Here is a 23,208-nt window from a genome sequence, read left to right on the forward strand (position 1 = left end):
GGGCCTGTATACCTGTAGTATATAGTTTGGGGGTTCTGTATACCTGTAATGTATAGTTGAGGTGGGGGGTCTACCATTTATATCTGTGGATATGTTATGGGGCAGCTGGCCCTAGCAACTAATCAGATTCCAGCTCCCTTTGAAAATGAAAGTAGTAATCCTATTGGTTGCTAAGGCTTCCAACTGCCATTATTGCTGGGGAGCTGCAGCACTAATTATGCCACCTGTGGGCGCTCTTCCCCATCCCCCTCCCCTCCTGTACATCTGGACCTTCGCTCTTACCTTCCTTGGCACCCAACGTATCTGCGTGCCAGATTTGGGACCAAACGGTTCAGGCGTTTGGAAGTCTATAGAGGACAGACAGACAGACTTTAATTTTTTTATGATATAGATATACTGCTCCCCCACTGGTTTCCAATTTAGGGTTCCATGCCCTCCCAAGCTGGCCAGTTAGCCAATCAGTGTCCGCAGTTTTATTCACCGATTGGCTAAGCAGGCAAATCCTGTATGGATGGGACATCACACCACCTGGAAGTGGAGACCAGCCAATACAACCATTTTTAATCCCACTACATTTTTGTTCATTGAATATATACCGTTTCTCCAAAAATATGACAGTGTCTTACGTTAATTTTTGTCACGGCACACTGGTACAGCACAGCAGGGACAGTGTACGGTATGGCGGCTTCCAGCCACCAGGAGGAGCTCACCACAGCACACTGGTACAGCACAGCAGGGACAGTGTATGGTATGGCAGCTTCCAGACACCAGTGAGAGCTAACCACAGCCTACTCGTACAGCACAGCACAGGACAGACATTGTACAGTATGGCAGCAGGCAACAACATAACAGCAGACTGTGTGCAGCTCTGCATCTGACGGTAGGGGACAACGGGCCTCTTGATGCCTTGCCTGCACATTTACAAGTGACGGCTGCAAAAGGGAACATCAGGGTTAGCGGCAGGTGAGGGTCTTCAGGTCCTGCATGCAGCTGCCCTACAACAGACAGGGGACAACAGAGGTGGGCTAAAAAGAATCACAGCTGCATGCCCTGGTGTTTTGTTCGGCAAGCATGCTTTTAAACAATAACTTTGCCAGGTCTTACTTCTGGAAGAGGCCTTATATTTAGCAATTCAGCAAAATTCTCGCTTTTTCTAAGTATCATGCAGTTGTCTCTTTTTTATTTTACAGCATGAAGCAATAAGATCATAGTGCGGTATAGCTGAGTATAAGCTATGGTATAAGCTATGCATCAATCTAACCAACAGTATGAATACATTGTTTTATTACCTGTACATTATGAAATATTATGACTGACTTTTCAAACACAGTAAGTTACTTTTTTACCTGTATTCACTAAGGTGTTAATTTCAGATCAAGACCCAGACGAGGAAAAGTATGTGTAATGATTACGAACACTCAGCGTCTGTAATGTCTTGTAGCCCAGGCCTAGTAAGGATAGTCTAGACAGGGTGGACTGAGTAATCAATAGAACCAAACAGTGGTTGCTAGCAAGGTATTTGTTTGTGGACTTCCTACCACTAGCAGCTTCCCTGTACAGGAACTCTGTTTCCATTTTCAATTCAGGATCCAGTAATAGATCCAGTAACTTCCTATTTTGGACAAATACGCTCCACTTTTATCTGACACTTTTGGCTACAGAGAGACGTTATTATTCTTAATATAAGCCCAAGTATTCCATGCTGGTAAAAGCATCATCATAGTCATGAGATAGTACATGCAGGCAAAGTTAACTGTTTGTGAAGGTTGTTGTATAATCCATATACTAGACAAAGTAAAAATCTGTCAAATAAAGTCTTACAATAGATAATGACAATAATGGTTTCTAATAAATGATGTTTTTAATAGACCTTAAAGAGGTTATTCCAAAAAGCACAGATATTCCTTATCCATAGATTAGGGGATAGCTGCCTGATTGGTAAAGGTCCAACCGATAGGACACCTACAGATCCAGAGAAATGGAGCTAGTGCTCCATTTGTTTAGGGGACAATTGTTCTCCATTCTTGGGAATCATGACAGTCCCTGCCATCAAACATCCATTGATCAGCTAGCCATTTCCTATCCTATGGATAGGTTATAACTGTGTAGTTTGAGAGAACCCCTTTAATAATTACACTGTTGTGCAGTTCATCAAGGTAAGTGGTTGATAGGTTAGTCCAAGCACTTCAGAACTGGCACCACTCCCCAAACAGTCAACACATGTCTGATGTCTAACTCACAATCTCTTATGCAAGGATCAAGGCAGTATAAAGGATGGTATAGGTATACATAAGCAGCGACGAGATATCCAAGATGATGTAAGCCAGCACTCACAATAACGTTGCATCACCATAGTTTCATTCATTAACCCTTTCAGGACTGGGCCAATTTTAGACCAGAGCCCATTTTTTAAATCTGACCTGTCACTTCATGCAGTTGTAGCTCTGTGATGCTTTAACTTATCCTAACAATTCTCAGATTATTTTTTCATGACGTATTGTACTTTAGGTTAGTGGTACAATGTGGCCAATATCTTTATGATTTTCTTATGAATCAGACTTTTTATGAAAAAAAATGGCAAAATTAGTATTTTTCTATATTTTCTATATTAAAATTTTCCGCGTTCACATGCTCGTTAAGTTATTTCACTATCTGACTGTCTTATAAGATAGATAATACACTGCAGTGCTGTTCTGCACTGCAGTGTATTACCCCTGTCAGATTACTGTATTCTGCATAGCTGATCTACTGTACCTCAGCTATAGGGGAGAGCCTGATCAGCTTCCTTAGTTATGACACTGGAGGCCTCATAGCTACGGGCTCTGTGATAAATTCGCAGAGCCCCGATGGTGTGTTGTGTTTCACCCTATGGTAAAACTGACATGTTATCTATGTTCCTCAAGTCAGTATGATTGCAACAATAGGCAACTTTTGTTTTATTTTACTGCTTTTAAAAAATTAAAACTTAGCTTGCTAGCATATTTACAACTTTTTAACCAGTTTTTATTACAATTTTTTCAGATTGGATGTGACCAAAAATCGGCATTTTAGTGTTGACACTGGCATTTAAATGGTTAATCAGTTGGGCGCGCCAATAGTCCCTTTTTTTGGCTTTAAATGACACCCGTCAAAAAAAGTCTGTCCCCACAACCAAGGTGTTGGTGCAATACAGCCAACACTGTGCTCTGTCTTTTGAGGGATAACGGTCCCAAAAAAGGTGTCTACATAATGGATTTTGAAAGAGATTTTGGCTTAGCTATTAAAAATCCCTAGTCATGTTCTAAGGCTTCTTAAAGACATTAAGCATAGAGTTGATCGAAACTCTGGAAATCCTAGGTTCGATCGAACTCGAACATTCACAAACTTTCCGTATTTGATTGCTGATGCCTTCCCGGTCCGTGGGGAAGGAGGAGAGTGCTCGGGTACCGCTTGAAATTCTGGGATTCCGTCTAGGTAATAGGCTGAATCAAGGAATTCCAGGCGATACCCAGGCAGTCTCCTCCTTCTCCACGGACCAGGAAGGCATCAGCAATTAAATGCAGAAGGTTCGTGAATGTTCGCGTTCAATCGAACCTAGGATTTCCTGAGGTTCGATCAACTCTAATCAAGAATTGACTAAAAAAGGAGGAACCTTCCATTTGGTGGTGCCAGAAAGCAAGCTCTTTTGTTTCTAAGAGAGAGCTATTCCCATTCCCAGTAAAGCACGATGAGCCTATAAATCTCCACACACCTTTTGTTGTTCTCTTCAAGAGGAAATATTACCTCTTAAGTCTCGTGTCCATACTTAGGAAATTATTCTTATGGTGTAACATCAGGCTTTAAAGAGGATGTACCACCAGGTACATCCTCTTTAATGGGACGCAGGGATAGAACGGCGCCGTCATGGGCAAGCCGGTGCCGAGGTCCTTTTTCCGATCCGCCGCCGGCCCGCCCCCAGTGGGAGGGAATTCCCTCCCCTGTATGACGCTGTCAGTTAGAATCAATGGAGCCGCGTCATACAGGGGAGGGAATTTCCTCCCACTGGGGGCAGGACAGACCGCCTCCAGTGCTTGAGCACCGGCCCGGGACCCGTGGATAGAATGGCGCCACACATGGGAACCGGGCCGCGGATCAAAAAACGGACCGTGGCACCGGCTTGCCCTTGACAGCGCCATTCTATCCCTGTGTCAGATAAAAGAGGATGTACCTGGTGGTACATCCTCTTTAAGAATCATCAAAAACTCCCGACCTCTGAAAGAATTTTACACTCTTTGGCTCATAAGTCTAACAGCATTTTAAGGAATACAATATAGAGTGCTGAGTATATAGTATATTGGTGGTTTAACAATAAAGCGTACTCACAAGCTTAAAGGGGTTATCCAAGCTTAGAAAAACATATCCACTTTCTTCCAGAAACAGCACACCTCTTGTCCTCAGTATGGGTGCAGGTTTTGCTGCTCAGTTCCACTAAAGTGAATGAAGCTGAATTGTAATACCACACATAACACCAGGACAGAGGTAGTGCTGTTTTTGCTAGAAAGTAGCTGTATTTTTTCTTAGCCTAGACAACCCCTTTATTAAAGTCACTCAATGCTCATTCTTCTCTAGCATTGAAATAACACTTGGCTAAGCATATATGTTTATTCCGAACTGGGATGAAATCATTATTTGCCAAGCAATATTTATATCCATCTTTAGCCCATGATCTTGAGAAAAGCCTACGATGAAGCTACTAGTTATAGCCATACTGCACATTAAATATTAGAAAACAGTCCCTAAAATAATCAAATAAACAAAGTCTATGTAAAGACTCAGACTCAGGAAATTGTTTTTAGATCAGACTATGTGTCCACAATGCATTCCTTATTATAAGAGTCAGTATTATTCTTTTTTGCCACCTACTGCTACATAGACCTTTATGAGCCGTAAGTGGTATTCATACAGTGCATACTAATATGAACCAAAACAATAAAGCTTGGTTATCGGTGACATCTAATTCCATGTTTTTCATGCCCTCTCTACAAAAGTCTAGGCCCATTGTACTCAAATGCTCAGGAAGGAAACTGGTGTCTGAGTGATCCATTCCCCACCGCAGTGAAGTCCTTATCTGCAGCTCCCAGTGGTGTCTCAGCAGATGTAGAGGCTCTAGCAATGTGATGTTCCCCACTGTAGTATTCTGACTCTAAAAAGCAATTTCTGTTCTATGGAAGGCTCCTAGGATTAACTTTACAAACACGGTTCTTATGACATTCTTTATTTACTGCCGTCTACGTAAGAAGATCTGTTGTCATATTCGTTTGTTGCAAAAATCAACCAAGGTTCAACCCCAATACCGAATCGTACTAACATTTTTAGTAAATAATGCTTGATAGATTAATAGTTGCCACTGTTGTAATACTTGGGAACCATGCTGAAGAGACAGACCATCAGTTCAATGGGAGATCAGTTATATGCTGCCCATAGAATTCTATAAACATAGGAGAGGGGAAGAAAGAGAAAGAAGGAGTGGTTAATAAAAATAAAAGGCATTGAGACAAAAAGACTACAGAAAAAATGCCGGAAATTATAGTAAATATTAGGTTCCACCAAATGCTTGACTCACAGTTTACACTGCTCTTGATTCCTCTATAATGTCCTCCATGCTTCTGCTGCTGTTGTGGGTTTACTATAGAAATCGAGGAGAGAAACAGCTCCTCCTCTGTGTGTGCAGTTTATTGGAGACACTCTAGAGACTAGTCACTACCCACTTAATCAGGGACAACTAAAAGTATAAATCTGGTGAAGAAATTAAATGGGTTATCCAGCATTAGAAAAATATGGCCACTTTCTTCCAGAGACAGCACCATTCTTGTCTCCAGTTTGGGTGGGGTTTTGCAACTCTGTTCCATTGAAGTGAATGGAACTAAATTGCAAACCACACCTGAACTGGAAACAAGAGTTATGTTGTATCTGTAAGAAAGTGGCCATGTATTTCCAAGGCTGGATAACCCCTTTAATCAAGATAGAAGCTTGAAAAATTAAAACCTCAGGACTGTGTCATGCCACTACCAATAAAGGAGGAGAAGTCTGACAATTAAAAAAAAAATTCACACGGTGGGAGCAGGGGGGAACATAACAAACAATCATTGCTCACCTCTCCCCGTGCCTTTAAAGTGCTGGATTGCCGCTCTGAGACCCCCGCCAGGCTCTGGGATCTCATTCACAGCTGACATCACGAGCCAGTTGGTGGACAGCCTGCTCAGCCAGTCCATGACTAGGGCGGGAAACCACTGCAGTCACTGATTGGCTGAGACGGAAATCCATCAGCCAGTTCAGGAATTTTTCCCCGAATTGTGACATCAACGGAATTCTGGGGAAAATTCCTTTCGGCCTGAAGCCTGAGACGTGGCACTTCATGGCCACGGGGAGAGGTAAGCAATGATTGTTTATTATGTTCCCTCCTGCCCCTTAACAATTTTTTTTTTAAATCGGACTTCTCCTTTAACAAGCCTTCCATGCACACTCTAATACAGAACATACGCATGAATTATTTCTCATTTAGTCTAAGACTTGACAGTCAATTGAATCAAACCCGTATTGTGAACTCCAGATACATTTTAAGACTTTGGTCTAAAAAAAAAACCTCAAACTGTTGCCATAGTTTTCTCTTTTTTTCTTTTCTTCATGAGGTAAATTTTAAAAAGGACTTGTGTTGCTTGGTGACTTCTGGTGGCCACCTATATTGCCCACATTCAGACCGGGTCATGGAAAAAGGTTGTCCTCTGTGCATAGAACAGACTCTCTCAGTTCACACCTGGTGCTCCAAGATGTGAGGGAACAAGCCATATCTTATTCCTTAATAGGGAGTTTATTACTCTAATTCTCTTTTCTCTTGTGCCAGGAATTCATATAGAAAGGCCTCCTCTTTGAGGAACATAGTCTTGTTAATTTGAGTACAGCAATGTACAACTTCCAGCTCTGGTATGTTCATTTCTGGCCCCCACAATTTTCTAAAAAAAACAATATCATATGTTGAATGACTAGAGGTGTCTCAAGGTCAAGATATTGGATATTTGTCCATTTAGTCATTAGTTTAATAATTTGGTCATACATTAGGGATTACAGAGGTCCATTTTCTTAACAGTTTATCATTCATGACTGCTCTATTCAAATTGCTGTTTTGGATGATAACACCATCAGTTAAAACAACAAATCCAAAAAACAGATTTGTATATTACTTCTATTTAAAAATGTCAAGTCTTTCAGTACTTATTAGATGCTGTATGTCCTGCAGGAAGTGGTGTCTTTTTTCCAGACAGTGCTCTTTGCTGCCACCTCTGTTTGTGACAGGAATTGTCCAAAGCAGGAGATGTTTCTATCAGAATTTGCTTCTCCTTTGGACAGTTCATGACATGGACAGAGGTGGCAGCAGAGAACACTGGGGGAGATTTATCAAACATGGTGTAAAGAAAATACAGGCTCAGTTGCCCCTAGCAACCAATCAGATTCCACCTTTCATTTTCCAAAGAGTCTGTAAGGAATGAAAGGTGGAATCTGATTGGTTGCTAGGGCAACTAGAACTAGACTTTCTTTTTAAGCAGTTACCTTTTAAAACAATAGCTTAAGTCATTTAGATACCACCAGGACTTGAAAGAATAGTGAGACCTATCAACTGCCACCCAGTAACCTGTACAAACACATATTAAAAGTCATAAGCAAAATCAAATGGCAACTCACCATTAGATGTAATTGGGCAATGAGGGTAGTAGTCAAGCAGGGAGTAGTAGTTCTACAGGATGTTACAGCGTGCAACAATTAACAAACAGCAGGACAATCTAAGGATAGACCAATGGATACATCTGACAACAATAGGACCAAGAAACTCAAAAGAATGAATTCTACAGCACATTAGAGAAATTACCAAAATGAGATACTAAAGCTCACATAGAAGGACTGTATAAGACAGAAAAACACAGTAGATAAGCATTAAAGGAGAAGTCCGGGGGGAAGGGGGATCATTACGGGCAGGGGTAATGTCATCTTCTCCTGGGTTCTGGGCACATCACGACCTGGGTTTAACGTCACAGATGGGTCGGATTTAGCCAATCAGTGACTGCAGCAGTGTCCCACCCCAGTCACTGGCAACCATCAGCTGGGTCGTGACATAGCCAGAGATGAGCTTAGAACACAGCCGGCAGGGTCCAGGAGTGGGACACGGATCTGCCCAGGCACCGGGACAGGTAACTATAACTTCTTTATATTTTGCCCCAACCCGATACCCTCTCCCTCCACATTACACCCCCACCATGCTCCTCAGTTCTTTCACTTCACATTATACCTCCTCAGTCCTATAGCTCCACAGTAAACTTCCTCCATCCTTCTCAGTCCTCTCCCTCCACATTACACCTCCGCCTTTCTCCTCCTGCCCTCTCTACCGGTCCCCGGCATCCCCTCTCTTCTTACTTTTCCGCTTAGTTCTTCATACTGTCTCCCATCATATGGTTTTCCTTGTCTTCAGCACTCAGAAGCTTCTCTCCCGTCTCTAGGACAACCACAGAGCGACACTTTCACTTCCGTGTGCCTCATCCAATCAGAAACTAGCAATGCTTGGAGGGGCTGCTGGGAGTGACAGTTGGAGCAAAGATGTTGCCTGCCTATTTCATGATCAGTGTAAACAGTGTGCAGCTTTCTGGGATTCGTAGTTCTGTATTAAAGGACAACTTTGTTGCTGATAAAAAATAAAAGAAAATGAACTGAAGCTCCAGTTGGTGTCTTCATTTTTTCTTCACTTCCTGGTTTGGGGTTTCCCATGATGCACTTTGTCTCCTGTGATGTCTAACTGAATCTGTAGAACTGTTAGATGGCTTACAGCTTGTTCAGCCAATCAGAGCTCAGCAACATGAGTCATGAGGGCTTAGACCAGTTTTCCTCTTGATGATGTCATTGTCACAAAATTGCTGCCACAGAGCAGCCTGGGGTCACCAGTTATTAGGTAAGAATGAGTTTACTTCACTTCCTGGTGGGGGGTTGAGGGGGGGAAAGAAGATAGGGAAAAGGGACAGATAGGCGATTGAAGCATATTACAAAGGTATACTGTATAACTTTGTAATGTGTTTCAATTACTGGAAAAAAGCTTTTCACCGGAGTTGTCCTTCAAGTGGCCAGAAGAGGGGCCCACTATGAGTCATGGGCCTCTGGGCAGCCTCCTTACCATTCCTAATCAGAAAGAGAACTCTGATAAGGATCAAAGGTCAATCAACCAAAAACACCACAGGGACACCATCACAGGTCTCGACGTGAGTGTATTCTAGGACATTGCCCCCTGGGAAATCAAATATGCAAAAGAACACTCCAGAGACACCATCACAGGTCTTAACGTAGTGAGCTAGCCAGACCTTCCCTCCGGGAAGGAACAACCAAGCCGAGAGATGTCTCCAGTCAAGGAAACTGCCCAAACAAGATATCCATTCACAGACAGCTGTTTCAGGGTATTTGCCCCTCATAAGTGTGGAGTAGGTTTCTGGCTAGTGGGAGCAATGCTAGTAAGTGCATGCAAAGAGATGTTCCCACTAGCCAGAAACCTACTCCACAGTGATGAGGGGCAAATACCCTGAAACAGCTGTCTGTGGATTAATACCTTGCTTAGGTGGTTTTCTTGACTGACGACATTCTTTGGCTTGGTTGTTCCTTCCCAGAGGGAACGTCTGGCTAGCTCACTACGTTGAGACCTGTGATGGTGTCTCTGGAGTGTTCTTTTGCATATTTGATTTCCCAGGGGGCAATGTCCTAGAATACACTCACGTCGAGACCTGTGATGGTGTCTCTGTGATGTTTTTGGTTGATCTTCCTGAGGTCAACCATCATCTCTTTGCATGCACTTACTAGCATTGCTCCCACTAGCCAGAAACCTACTGCACACTGATGAGGGGAAAATACCCTGAAACAGTGTCGGTGGATGGATATCTTGCTTGGGTGTCTTCCTTGACTGGAGACATTCCTTGGCTTGGTTGTTCCTTCGTTGAGACCTGTGATGGTGTCTCTGGAGTGTTCTTTTGCAAAAGGATCAAAGGTCAACAGATAAAGCAGGAAGAAAATTTTAGTGACAAAACTGCCACAATCCCTTTTAGTACCATATGAGAAATTCACCAGTTAAGAAATGCCATAATAGTGTGAAAAAGTACTTTAGTCACAATTCGAAATTCAACTCTAAGGACATAGTATGAAGGAAGAAACATAGAAGAGAAGACATGAATCTTAGATTTATTTTTTCCCACCAATTACTCCAAGCTTGACTTCTTCATTTTAACTGGCCATTTAAATCACTATGCTACTGTGCAAGAACCAGCTGGAATTTTGACCAGATAAATTAATCATGGACAAAAACACAGACCATGTGCCACAGCCGGCCTCTATAGTGCTGGAGCCCTGCAGTTTGTAGTTTGTAAAATTCACATATTATAATGCAACTAAGTGCAAATCCACAAAGTCATGAACAATACAATTTTGTAACTCTAGAACTCTAGAAAATAGAATACAATGTTTATATAACTGCTTATAAACTATATTTTTACATAACAATTTTCACACATTTATTTTTTTAAATTTAGACCATTCTAGACTATAACAGAGGCTTAATTGAAAAACTGTATGATGCGGTTGCTACCATGCTGCTGTCAAAGTTTAGCTAGACAGCTATTCAAGCAATACTTTTCTCAATCACATCTTGCCATATCGGATGTCTGTTAAAATTCCTTAGATGGAAACCACTCATAGGCGTCTATGAAACCCATGAGCTCACATATTTCAATATATTAGGATTGTCTAAAATAGAAAACAAATGGAAGATTCTCAGTACGTGAGTCATAGTCAAGGGGGGCAAACATTACCTCATACCTCCCTGTGCAGAAAAGAGTGAAAGTGACCGGCTGAATCTCCTTCGTGCAAGGGCAAAACAAGTGTCACTTAATCATTCATTCTTTGCTGGGAAACATGTTTTTTTTTTCCCCAAAACCATCTGCCAGGATATTACTAACTCCCCCAGCCCACTCCCCTCCAGCTCTCACCTTCCTGCAAATATTATTAAAGATGTTCCCCTCTGCTCTATCTCTGGAAAGGTCCTGCTCTTATGTTGAACCACTGCTCTGGTGTTTTGTAAGAAAGGGAAAAGATCTCCAGACTCTCTACAATGATGCTCTTGTGGAGCCCCGCGAGAAGTACTGACTCACGGCAGCCTACGACAGAGGGGTGTTGAATTTTAGGGAGAGGTTACTGTATCCCGTCTGATGCAAAAAAACATTCTGGGAACAGCAAATTGCACAAATGTTCTATAGTGCATGGCCATTAACATAGCTCTGAGATTGGAATAGCTTGCGGGAAGGTATGAGCATGATAGACTCGTAGGGATTGAACTGTTTTCATTGTCAGGCAGCAAGTCAGACAACCAGTCACTATGTCAGTAAAAGTCCGAAATAAGATAACCACATTGCTTATTCTGGCTCTGTGGATAAGTTCCTATAAAGAAGGTGCTAAAAGTGGGCAGTGCATGTTTTTTTTATAATAGGAACTAATATCACAGTTTTAACTCTCAAAAACAAATAATTATCTTTGCTATAGCTGGCTTCACTTTTACCACAGCAGTAGTAATTGTTAAACTAAACAAGAAGCATCATTTGGACAGAGGATCACACAGTGGATCATAGGTTTTATAAACCATAATAAAATCATTGGTCATTGTAAAATGAGGCACACACCTCTCAGTAAAGGCCCTATTATACGGAGCGATAATCTGCCCAATCAGGCCAATTTATCAGATGTAATAAAGACAACGATCAGCAAAAGAAAGGATCATAGGCTAATTTTTGTCTTTTAGCATGTTGAAAAATGATCAGTCGCCGGCCTCGCATTGCCACTTGTAACAGCAATGCACGGCTGATGAATGTGTAAAAAAATAAATAAATAAACATCATACATACCTGTCCATGCACTCAAGTATTCTGGCTTCTTCCCACTCCCCATAGACGCCGCTGCAACTTCTGAGCCAGTCTCTGAAGTGACAGGCAGCCCAATCACTGGCCACGGCACTGTCCTGCCTCGATAGAGGGCAGAAGCAAGAAGAATTGCACTGAAAAGGGGCCCACTAAGGCTCTGCTGGCCAAGGGCCTGCTAAAACTTGGAGCCGGCCATGTAGGATAGATGAAGAAGTAATAATAGGGCATGTTTAATCATATTAAATGTTTACTTTTAAAAACATGAATAAGTACTTTTTCCATGATATGGTAATATGGTAAAAGCTATACACTCAAAGTCCCAGTTTTAAATTATAATTGTTATTTCTGGATAAGTTTCGCATAAAATGTGTTCTAGAAATTTCAAACACTAACATTTTTCCATGGAGTATTACATGGCTTATAAGACTTCATACGCCAATTTGGCACTCTCCTCAAGGAGACACACTACTCCATCAGTCCCAAAGGCCTCTTAGCTAGCCAGTCAGCAGTCTGCTCTGTATTGTTGAGGGGCATCAACCCCAAAGCAGCTGTCCACACATGGGTAACTCTCCTTTCTTGGGGAGACTCTGGCTTAGATATTAAATTCCCACCCTTGTTTCACAGATCTTTAGAGGTTGAACGTTAATTTAAACGGAAACTACTCTCGATTGAGGAACAATTATTGTTTACTTCTGAAGGAGAGCTACTTAGCAAAGACTTAAATAAATCCATATATCAGTGTGGCAGTCTCCTTAATAGACACACTGCTCCTGCGGTTAAACAGTAATATGAAAAGGGAAGTGAAATAGAAAACATACAATGGGTGCAAGCAGTATTAGTTCACATACCAATACATATTTCAGGGGTTCCCCAGAGGATAGCACTAGGGATGAGTGAAGTGAATCCAGCAAAACTGTAATCACAAGGAAGTTTGCAAAAATTCACTTTGTTAACAGTGTAAATTTATGAAAGTCTTGTTTTAAAATTCACAAACATGGTGGCTGCACATAAAAAAAATGGTGTGCTCTTCCGGTATCCTCCTCTGTGTCTTTGGTGTCTCCAGCTGCCTCCAGCCTGCTTCAGCCAGAGACTGAACACTGACACAGCTAGTGATTGGCTAAGCAGTCAATCTTTTCTGGAGGGTGACAGCCCAGTATTATTAAGTATTAAGTATTATACAGGGTCAGAAATCTTCGGACACCATTTTTTCTTAGAAACTTAAGGGAAAAGACATGTGAATATCCCAGCAAATAATAGGTGACAGGGCCAAGCTACATCAGGAATATGGCTGCCATCTTGAAATATTTAGATCATGGATAAGTTTTTCCAATGGGATTGTGGTCATGTAGCATATGAAGACCAGAATTGTCTTAGAAATTCATTGCTGCAATCAGATTTTCTACATCTCTTGTGGTTCAAAAGTTATCAACACAGAAAGTTGTAAAAAAAACAAAAAACCTGGAATGGTTCATGTGATGCACAGCTATTGAACATGTTCAATGTATTGCCCATGGTGCTGAACACAGAGCTGATTATAGATTTCTAAGACAATTCTGGTCTTCTTTGATATGCTACATGACCATCTTCCCATTGAAAAAATGCCCTTGATGACAGCTTTCAATAAGGTGGCCATGTGCCAGACATAGCCTAAATTAGAGAGCCTCATTATTTTTATGGACATTTTCTTGAGCAGTTTTTAGTGATTTTCATATCTGTATTGGGTTTATGTCTTGCCTATGGCGGTGAGCTGTTGCATTTTTTTGTGTTTTTGTGTGTCTGCAATTTCAGCCATAGCAACGTGCTCCTGCCTAGTGTCAATGGTGTTGTAGGAGAGCTGCCTCTACTTGGTTGTGCACTTGACCCCTGTCCATCCCACCCTGGCTTATCATTAGCCAAGGAAAGGCCACAGTTACAGCAGATTTAATCCTGGGCAAGAGACCAACTTACTGTGGTGGGATGGTACACAGTATTTGAAAATGGTATGCCAAGAGCCTCATTATATTTATGGGGATTTTGTGTTTAGTTATTTTTATATCTGTATTGGTTTGTGTCTTGCCATAAGCAGTGAGCTGTTGCCTTTTTTTGTATTTTTGTGTATCTAAATTATAGAGCCCCTCGTTCATTACTTGCTGGAGTATTCAGATATGTCATTTTCTGAGACAAGTCTCTAAAACGAGACTCTGGAAAACTCCAGCACTTTTTTCCCTTAATCAGCATACCTTATAAAGTTATATAACTTTGTAATGTATGTTAATTACCTATCTGGCCCGTTACCCGACTCCCCTGGAAGTGAAAGAAAGTATATATACCTAACAACTGTTGACCACGTCCACTTCTCCTGGTGCCATTTTGTGTTGATGTCGTCATGGCGGCGGGAGGTATTATCTTCCTCTTTGCGTCTTCATGTACAACTGAATGGGAGAGAAAAAGCTACCTGTGTACTTGCGCACCAGCAGCTTTTTCATTGGCTGGCGCGCATCATATGACTTCCAGCTTGCTTAGCCCTGATTGATTAAGCAAGCTGGAAGCCAATGAAAAGGCTGACGATGTACACGTGCACCAGTAGCCTTTTTTCTCCCATAAACTTTACTGGAACCTGGAAGTGAGGGAGATCCGAAGATGTTAATCTGAGCTGATGGGGACGGAGGCCGGCGGGAAATTCAAGCAGCTATCATCACCAGAGGGATGGTGAGTATAAAACTTATGTGTGACTGGGTTTTTTTTTGGAACGCTGGAGTTGTCCTTTAAGGTGGCAATGGTAATGGGTCTCTATAGGATGGGGTAAAACTGTACCCTGTTCCCATTTTGAGAGAGACTGATGTGTATGTTGACTATCTTTATACAGTGATATGCTGTGACTATATAAGTGAATTAATAAAGTAATGTTACACCAGTAATGTCGTAACAAAATTACTTTAGCAACATGATTATTATTTGCTTGGCTTTGGCAGGCATCATAAGCCCAGATAAAAGCCGAGTGACTATATAGTCCATAACGTACTATGACAGACAATATGGTAGAAAAGCATACCTGCATTATAAGCCTTGCATATGGTGATTTCATTAAACCCTACACATGAGCGGATATGTATGCCCCCACACAGTTGTGCTGATGTCATCATAAAGGAGGAATTTGCATTATTAATCGGATTGGAACTCTGTGATCCAAATAAAATACATTTTACTATTTGTTTTTTGTTTATTTTTCTTACAATACTTTGTTGGACACCTTTTTTTATGGTTCCTATATGAAATACACATTTCTGGCGTTGCATATCTCAGACGCTACTTGAAAATGTCCAGTGACGTGAGGCTGGCCTGGTTCCAAACTGCAGGATATAGTTCCAGCCACTGACTCACAGAGGTTTCTGTTACATGAAGTCTGAGATTTTCCAGTTATTTATTACATCTGGTGGGTTCTTGTGACTGCTAGGTATATCCACCCACACAATGCATGAGACCAGTCGCAGTGCTGTGTAAAGCAGACTAGGTGCATACAGTGCATACTCTGTGAGAAGTCTGAGGCTTTGCAGAGCATCTTTTTTTAAAACCAAGAGGGAAAAGCTTATGTTTATCCTGCCACCATATATACACCACTGTGCTAAAATGATCAAAGTATAATACAATGGTGTTCTGAATAAATCCTCTTTGGATGGGTTCTATCAAATCATGTCAACATCTATTTCCTATTTGATTATAGTCTGCATGATTTTTAAGTGGATTTTTTATATTTGTTTGCAAAAGATGAAAAAATTTCTTCCAAATGACGTTTGCCCCCATACTTTATGTGTTTAGTGCCACAGCCATTGGTTTGTATCACCTGACTGTAGCATGGTGGACCCACATTTTTTTACTTTGTCTTCAGCACTGAAAAAGGTTGTTTCACCATATGTGCCTAGCCAAATGGTATCTCCAAGATATTATTACAATACAATATATTTAACCCCTTAAGGACAGAGCCTGAAATGGCCTTAATGACAGAGACAAATTTTATGAATATGACCAGTGTCACTTTAGTCATTAATACCTTCGGGATGCTTTTACCTATCCGGCTGATTCTGAGATTGTTTTCTCGTGACATATTGTACTTTACATTTCTGGTAAATTGGAGTCGATACTCATAACAAATCTTTATGAAAAAAAACCAAATAATGTGAAAAAATGTGAAAAAATGCATTTTTCCAACTTTGAAACTTTTTTGCGTATACAGAAAGTGGTTATACCACATAAATTATATATTAAATAGCATTAGCAACATGTCTACTTTATGTTGGCGAAATATGTAGAAGACGGCACTTCCGTGGCGGTGGTGCTCGAGGTGCATCTTGAGACTCCCTCGACCCTATTATGATTTTCAGCTAATGATGTACCAGGTACGACCCCTTGCCTATCTTACTATTGTAGCTGCTGTGATCCTCTAGCTATCTAGTATCTTTATCTGCCCTACATATGGCCTGTATAAAACATGCTATGCCTATTCGTATATTATTGTAACTCTTGTATATATTGTACATATTGTATATACTGCTGTTTACTATTGTTACGCCTACTATGTATCTATATGTGCTCTACTTATAGCCTTGAGGTGGACGCACCGCCTCCTATGTGTCCGCCACACTTGTCCCCCGTCCTACTCCACATCCTAAAGCAGATCGTAGCCCTCGGAACATTTATGAACTCTTCATGGTCACTACCAGCTCCATCGCGGTACCAGGACTCTGCTTAGCATAAGACTGAGCCCGACATTGGCATATCCACACTCTTCTGTTGCATCTGGATGTCCCGCATCTCCTGTTTTCGCCGAGCAGCTGACTGTCACAAGCAGCCCGATCCGCGCACCCATGCCCATGCGCCGACGGGAACACTCCGTTCACTGACAGCAGCGCTGTAACACGGCTCTCCCTCATGAACTTCACTTTGCGATCGGAGCAACTGGCCCGCTCCCCCTTGACCTGCTTTAAGATATTATTATTTGCCGTCTCTAGCAACATGTTTGTTTATGTTTATATGTACTTCCTTGCAGTGTATACTCTTCATCATCATGTGACACATGTCCCATTGTTTACTATGTTACTCCCCTCCCATTCCCATTGATGTTTTCCCCATATTGTTTACTTCCTGGTGTTTTTACATTGGCCACGCCCACTTTGTGACGTCATCACGTTTGGCCCCGCCCACTTTGTGACGTCATCACGTTGGCCCCGCCCATATACTTTGGCGGTTTTTTGTTATGTATATATACCTGTTGGTGACCTCACTGTATTGTACACCCCTAAGCTGATGAAGGCCATGCTTGGCCGAAACGCGTCCTTGTACCATATGTTTGCTACACTACAATAAAGAAGCATAATCTACTTGGTGAGTGCCGGGCTCTTCCTAATATCTGAATACTTTATGTTGGCGGCATTTATTAAACTATCTTTCATTTTTTTTAGACGATAGGAAGCTTAAAACATTAGCAGCAAATTTCCAAATTTTCAGTAAAATTTCAAAATCAGATATTTTTAGGGACCTGTTCAGGTTTAAAGTGTATTTGAGGGGCCTGTATGTTAGAAAGCCCCACAAAGCACCCCATTTCAGAAACTGCACCCCCCACACTCTGCAAAAGCATATCCAGAAAGTGTTTTAACCCTTTAGGGGAGTCACAGAAATAAAAGCGAAGTGTGTAAGGAATTTGAAAATTTTAATTTTCTGTGCAGAGATTTTATTGTAATCCAATATTTTTCATAATTATAAACCTATTACCAGAGAAATGCACCCCAATAATTATTGCCCCGTTTCTGCAGTTTATAGAAATACCCCATATGTGACCCTATTGCGCTATTTGACGCAACCACAAGCCTCAGATATAAGGGAGCGCCTAGTGAATTTCAACGCCTCCGTTATATTTGGTCATTTTTGACTGTACCACTTCAGGTTGGCAGAGGCTCTGGGGTGTCAAAACCTAAAAAACACCCCTAAAGGGACACCATTTAGAAAACTACACCCCTCAAGGAATGTAACAAGGGGTGCGGTGAGCATCTGGACCCCACAGGTGCTTCACAGATTTTCCGAACAATATGGCGTGAAAAAAGAAAAATTTATTTTTTACACTAAAACGTTGTTCTAGCCTTCAATTTTTCATTTTCTTAAAGGGATAAGAGGCAAAAAAAGACAAAAAATGTGTAGCGCAGTTTCTCCCGAGTACAGAAATACCCCACATGTGGCGATAGAGTGCCAAGGGGGCGCAGGACGAGCCTCCAAAGGGAAGGAGCGCCAATTGGCTTTTGGAAGCTGAATTTCACTGAAAAGGATTTCAAGGGCCATGTCGCATTTACAGAGCCCTCGTGCTGCCAAGACACTGGAAACCCCCCACAAGTGATTCCATTCTGGAAACTACACCCCTCAAGGAATCTAACAAGGGGTGCAGTGAGCATATGGACCCCACTGGTGACGGGCACAAATGTGGAACAATGTGACGTGAAAGGGAAAAATTTCATTTTTTCACTTTCATGGCACAAATGTGCCCGTCATCAAGGGGTTCATATCCTCACTGCACCCCTTGTTAGATTCCTTGAGGGGTGCAGTTTCTAGAATGGGGTCACTTGTGGGGGGTTTCCACTGTCCTGGCAGCACGAGGGCTCTGTAAATGCGACATGGCGTTCATCATCCATTCTAGCCAAATCCAACCTCCAAAATCCAAATGGCGCTCCTTCCCTTCGGAGGCTTGCCCTGCGCCCACATGACGCTTTATGTCTACATGTGGGGTATTTACGGACTCGGAGGAAATTGCTCTACATATATTGTGTGTTTTTTTCTCTTTTAACCCCTTGTGAAAATGATAAATTCAAGGCTAAACCAACATTATAGTGTAAAAAATGTTATATTTCATTTTCACGCCACATTGTTCCACATTTGTGCCCGTCACCAGTGGGGTCCATATGCTCACTACACCCCTTGTTACATTCCTTGAGGGGTGTAGTTTCCATAATGGGGTCACTTGTGGGGGGTTTCAACTGTCTTGGCAACACAGAGGCCTTTTGAATGCAACATGGCCCCTCAAAATCCATTCCATCCAAATCCAGCCTTCAAAAACGAAATGGCGCTCCTTCCCTTCGGAGGCTTGCCCTGCGCCCACATGGCGCTTTATGTCCACATGTGGGGTATTTACGGACTCGGGGGAAATTGCGCTACACATTTTGTTTTTTTTCTCCTCTTTTAACCCCTTGTGAAAATGATATATTCAAGGCTAAACCAACATTATAGTGTAAAAAATGTAATATTTCATTTTCACGCCGCATTGTTCCACATTTGTGTCCGTCACCAGTGGGGTCCATATGCTCACTACACCCCTTGTTACATTCCTTGAGGGGTGCAGTTTCCATAATGGGGTCACTTGTGGGGGGTTTCAACTGTCTTGGCAACACAGGGGCCTTTTGAATGCAACATGGCCCCTCGAAATCCATTCCATCCAAATCCAGCCTTCAAAAACCAAATGGCGCTTCTTCCCTTCGGAGGCTTACCCTGCACCCGCATGGCGCTTTATGTCCACATGTGGGGTATTTCCGTACTCAGGGGAAATTGCTCTACACATTAAATGTTTTTTTTTTATCTTTTAACCCCTTGTGAAAATGAAAAAACATGACAAGATTAATAATTTAGAGTAAAAATTTTACAAAAATTACACTAAATGTTGGTCTAGCCTTGATTTTTTTCCATTTCCACAAGGGGTTAAAAAAGAAAATGAACACAAAACGTGTAGGGTAGTGTCCCCTGAGTACGAAAATACCCCACATGTGGGCATAATGTGCCATATGGGCACAGGACAAGTCACCAAAGGGACAGAGCGCCATTTAGAGGCTGGAATGGAGGATGGAGGCCATGTCGCAATTACAAAGCTCCTGTGCTGCCAGGACAGTAGAAACCCCCGACAAGTGACCCTATTCTGGAAACTACACCCCATAAGGAATCTAACAAGGGGTGCAGTGAGCATATGGACCCCACTGGTGACGGGCACTTACGTAGAACATGTGCCGAGAAAATAAAAAATACAATTTTTTTCATTTTCACGTCCCAAATGTGGCCGTCACCAGGGGGCCATATCCCCGCTGCCCCCCTTCTTAGATTCCTTATGGGGTGTAGTTTCCAGAATGGGGTCACTTGTGGGGGGTTTCTACTGTCCTGGCCGCACAGAGGCTTTGTAATTGCATCATGGCATCCTCTAATGGGAATGGCGGCCATACCTATTTAGCTGGGGAAAAGGGACAATTCTAATTTATTTGGGGGTATTAGGCCAATTATTAGTTTATAAGGTTGGAAATGACAGGTGTCCATCAAACTCAACCTGTGTTGATCCAGAGGAAGGCAAAAACCCCTCGTGAGGCAGAGACAGTAGCCTCATCACAGGGGAAAAATTCCTTCCTGACTCCATAATGGCGATCAGAATAATCCCCGGACCAACGTGACCCCTGAAATAGGAATAAGGGAGAGAATTTAGATAATGTAGAACCCCAGTGACGTGTGGTGCGCCTTGGAGCGATCCAGTATGCAGAGGCCGGGGTGATCAGGACAGGTGTCACACTGGAAAATGGTGTCCTTCCTGATCCCCCTGTAACGCCACACTCTGCACTTCTTCTGGGGTCTCCCTTTCTCCTGTGTGCGGGACGTCACCTGGAAAATGTTGTCCTGGTGCGATACGGGGTCCCACATATCCAGAAGCGCTGGGTCCGCTCCATGGCTGCTAAATATTAGGGCGCTATTACTACTTCTGATATTTTCGGATCGTGCCGCAAGCTACAGGGCAGCGAGGGACTGGAAGAGGGGGGTGCTGGTATAAAAGTTATCCCCGTACAGGTGGTAACCTTTATCCAGCAGTGGGAAGATCAGTTCCCGGACGATCTCCCCACTAACTCCAAGGATGGGGGGGAAGGGGGCATCTGGGGGCTGGATTCGGGTGTCCCTTCCTACATACACTGTAAGGGTACGTGCACACTGTGGAATCGCGACAGATAACCCTTCGTGCATTCCACAGCTGGCACCCACCGGCGGACTGATGCAGGCGCACGTCTCCATCCGTGTCATAGACTCCATTCTATGCACGGGCGGATTCCGCTCTCCGTCCAACGTGTTCATTCTTTGGATGGACGACGGATTCCGCCCGTGCATAGAATGGAGTCTATGACACGGGTGGAGACATGCGCCCGCATCAGTCCGCCGGTGGGTGCCAGCTGCGGAATGCACAAAGGGTTATCCTTCGCCATTCCGCAGTGTGCATGTACCCTAAATCTGTAAGTGTACCCTGAGGTACTGTCACAGAGTGTGTAGAATTTCACACCATGCCGTCATCTCTTATTGGGACGGTACTGGCGGAAAAGACGTGTCTGGGGGGCAGCGTACGCTACGCTACTCCCAGACACGTCACTGGATGATGAGGATGAATGGAGGAAAGAAGGACCCCCCATTCATCCTCACTGGCTGTTTTGGTGTCGGAGGCAATAATAACGTATCCCTCTGACGCCGAAAACACCCTGGGGGCCATCTTTATACGGGGACTAGTATATGGGGTATGTAGTGGTGTAGTGTCAAACTTTATTCAATGTAGTGTGGTGTAATGTAGTGTTTTTTACGTGTTTTTTTACAGTAAGTATAAAAAAAAAACCTACGCCAACAAAGGAGTTGCTGATAAATGCCGCAATGTGCGGCACTTATAAGCAGACCGTGGCAGTAGAATATAGAAAAAAAACACCCTACGCCAAAAAGGAGGAGTTGCTGATTAGCAGCGCACTTTCGTGCGATGCTGATCAACACTCAGCGGCAATAGGGTGCGGTAAATAGAAAAAAAAAAAATTTGGGAAAAGAAAATAATTTTTTTTATATTCTGAATATCCCTGTAGCTGCTGATAAGTGTATTACACATATCAGCCGCTAGGGGGCAGCAGAGCGCAAAATCCGGAAAATGACGAGGCTGGAGCCGAAAATAGCCGAAAGAAGACGACGAGGACCGCCGGAAAGACCCGAAGACCGAACGGAATGACGGAGGACGCCGCGAACCCAGAAGACGCCGATCAGGAGCCCGGGACAGGTGAGTAATGTACAAATACCTGCTCTGGACCCCTCGGCTACCTAGCTGAGGGGTCCAGGGCAGGTATTTACTATTTTGTGGGACTCTGATCGCCGTGCCACCGGCCCGATCGCCGTGAACGGCCGGCCGGCCGTTCACGGCGATCGGGCCGGTGGCACGGCGATCAACATTACTTTTTACAGCCATTTTTTTCCGGGTCATCGGGTCACCGATGACCCGGAAAGGTTCCGATCGCCGCTATTGGCTGATCTGAATTGATCAGCCTATAGCAGCAATTGTAAGCACGGGGGGTGTTAACCACCCCCCGTGCCGAGAAGCTATGATGGCCTGCTATGATTTATAGCAGGCCATCTTCCCCGACCGCTGTGTGTGAACACGCAGCGATCGGGGAAACATCGGTCGTAAATTTACGCCCTGATGCGCTAAGTACCATGGCGCCAGGGCGTAAGTTTACGCCCGATGTCGTTAAGGGGTTAAAGTGCCTAATCCAAACGTTATGATTGGTCATAATGTGGGTTATTCAGACCCCCCACTGATCTCTACAATTATGGAGCTCATAAGTACAAATGGGAGAGAAGTTCTTTGCCGAGTGCTTCTGCTGGCTCTTTTTAGCAATCTGTAGAAGTCTAAACCCTGAACTTAATAAAAATGACATGTCTCTTTGACATACCACAAACTGATAGGGTCCAAGAGCATGATGGAAAATAGTTTAATTGGCCAAATTACTTTAATGGAACAGAAAATGGTTCTGGTACAGAAAATGTGATTTTTCTACCCTATAAGAGTCTATATTTTAAACATCAATACTTTCGGGTATATATATATGAAGAAAAATTATATGTTAGGGAAATAACAATATCAATATATATATATACCTACAAATAATTCACCCCCCAAAAATGCAGATACCACTGTTTAGAACAGAATTCATGGTTTTATTAAAGCAGACTATGTAATAGGATATATGGTAGCCCCTTGCCTTCCCTATAGATATCAGAACATGGATAGGAAATGACTATAGATGACCACAACTCGAGCATGCTCTGGTCTGTCTGAACCTAAGGGTATGGCATTTGTTTACCGGTGGCTGAAGAAGATGGATGCAACCCTAAGGTTGTCTGGAAAATATGGCTGTCTCTACGCTTTCCAGGATTCCCTAGGGCTGCATCCAACTTCTTCAGCCACCCGTAATCAAATGCCATA

The 23,208-nt window shown here is 42.8% G+C and overlaps 1 long non-coding RNA gene across 1 annotated transcript; it reads right to left on the reverse strand.

The window, feature by feature from the left end:
- Positions 1-5,308: 5,308 nt before the first annotated feature.
- On the reverse strand, positions 5,309-8,570 carry LOC138800416 (uncharacterized). The gene is made up of 3 exons (XR_011364458.1): positions 8,422-8,570; positions 7,696-7,793; positions 5,309-5,446 (listed from the first exon to the last, which is right to left on the reverse strand). It is a non-coding gene; the product is annotated as an uncharacterized lncRNA (long non-coding RNA).
- Positions 8,571-23,208: the final 14,638 nt, after the last annotated feature.

This window comes from Dendropsophus ebraccatus, chromosome 9 (genome assembly GCF_027789765.1).
Source record: "Dendropsophus ebraccatus isolate aDenEbr1 chromosome 9, aDenEbr1.pat, whole genome shotgun sequence".
NCBI classification, from domain to species: Eukaryota; Metazoa; Chordata; class Amphibia; order Anura; family Hylidae; genus Dendropsophus; species Dendropsophus ebraccatus.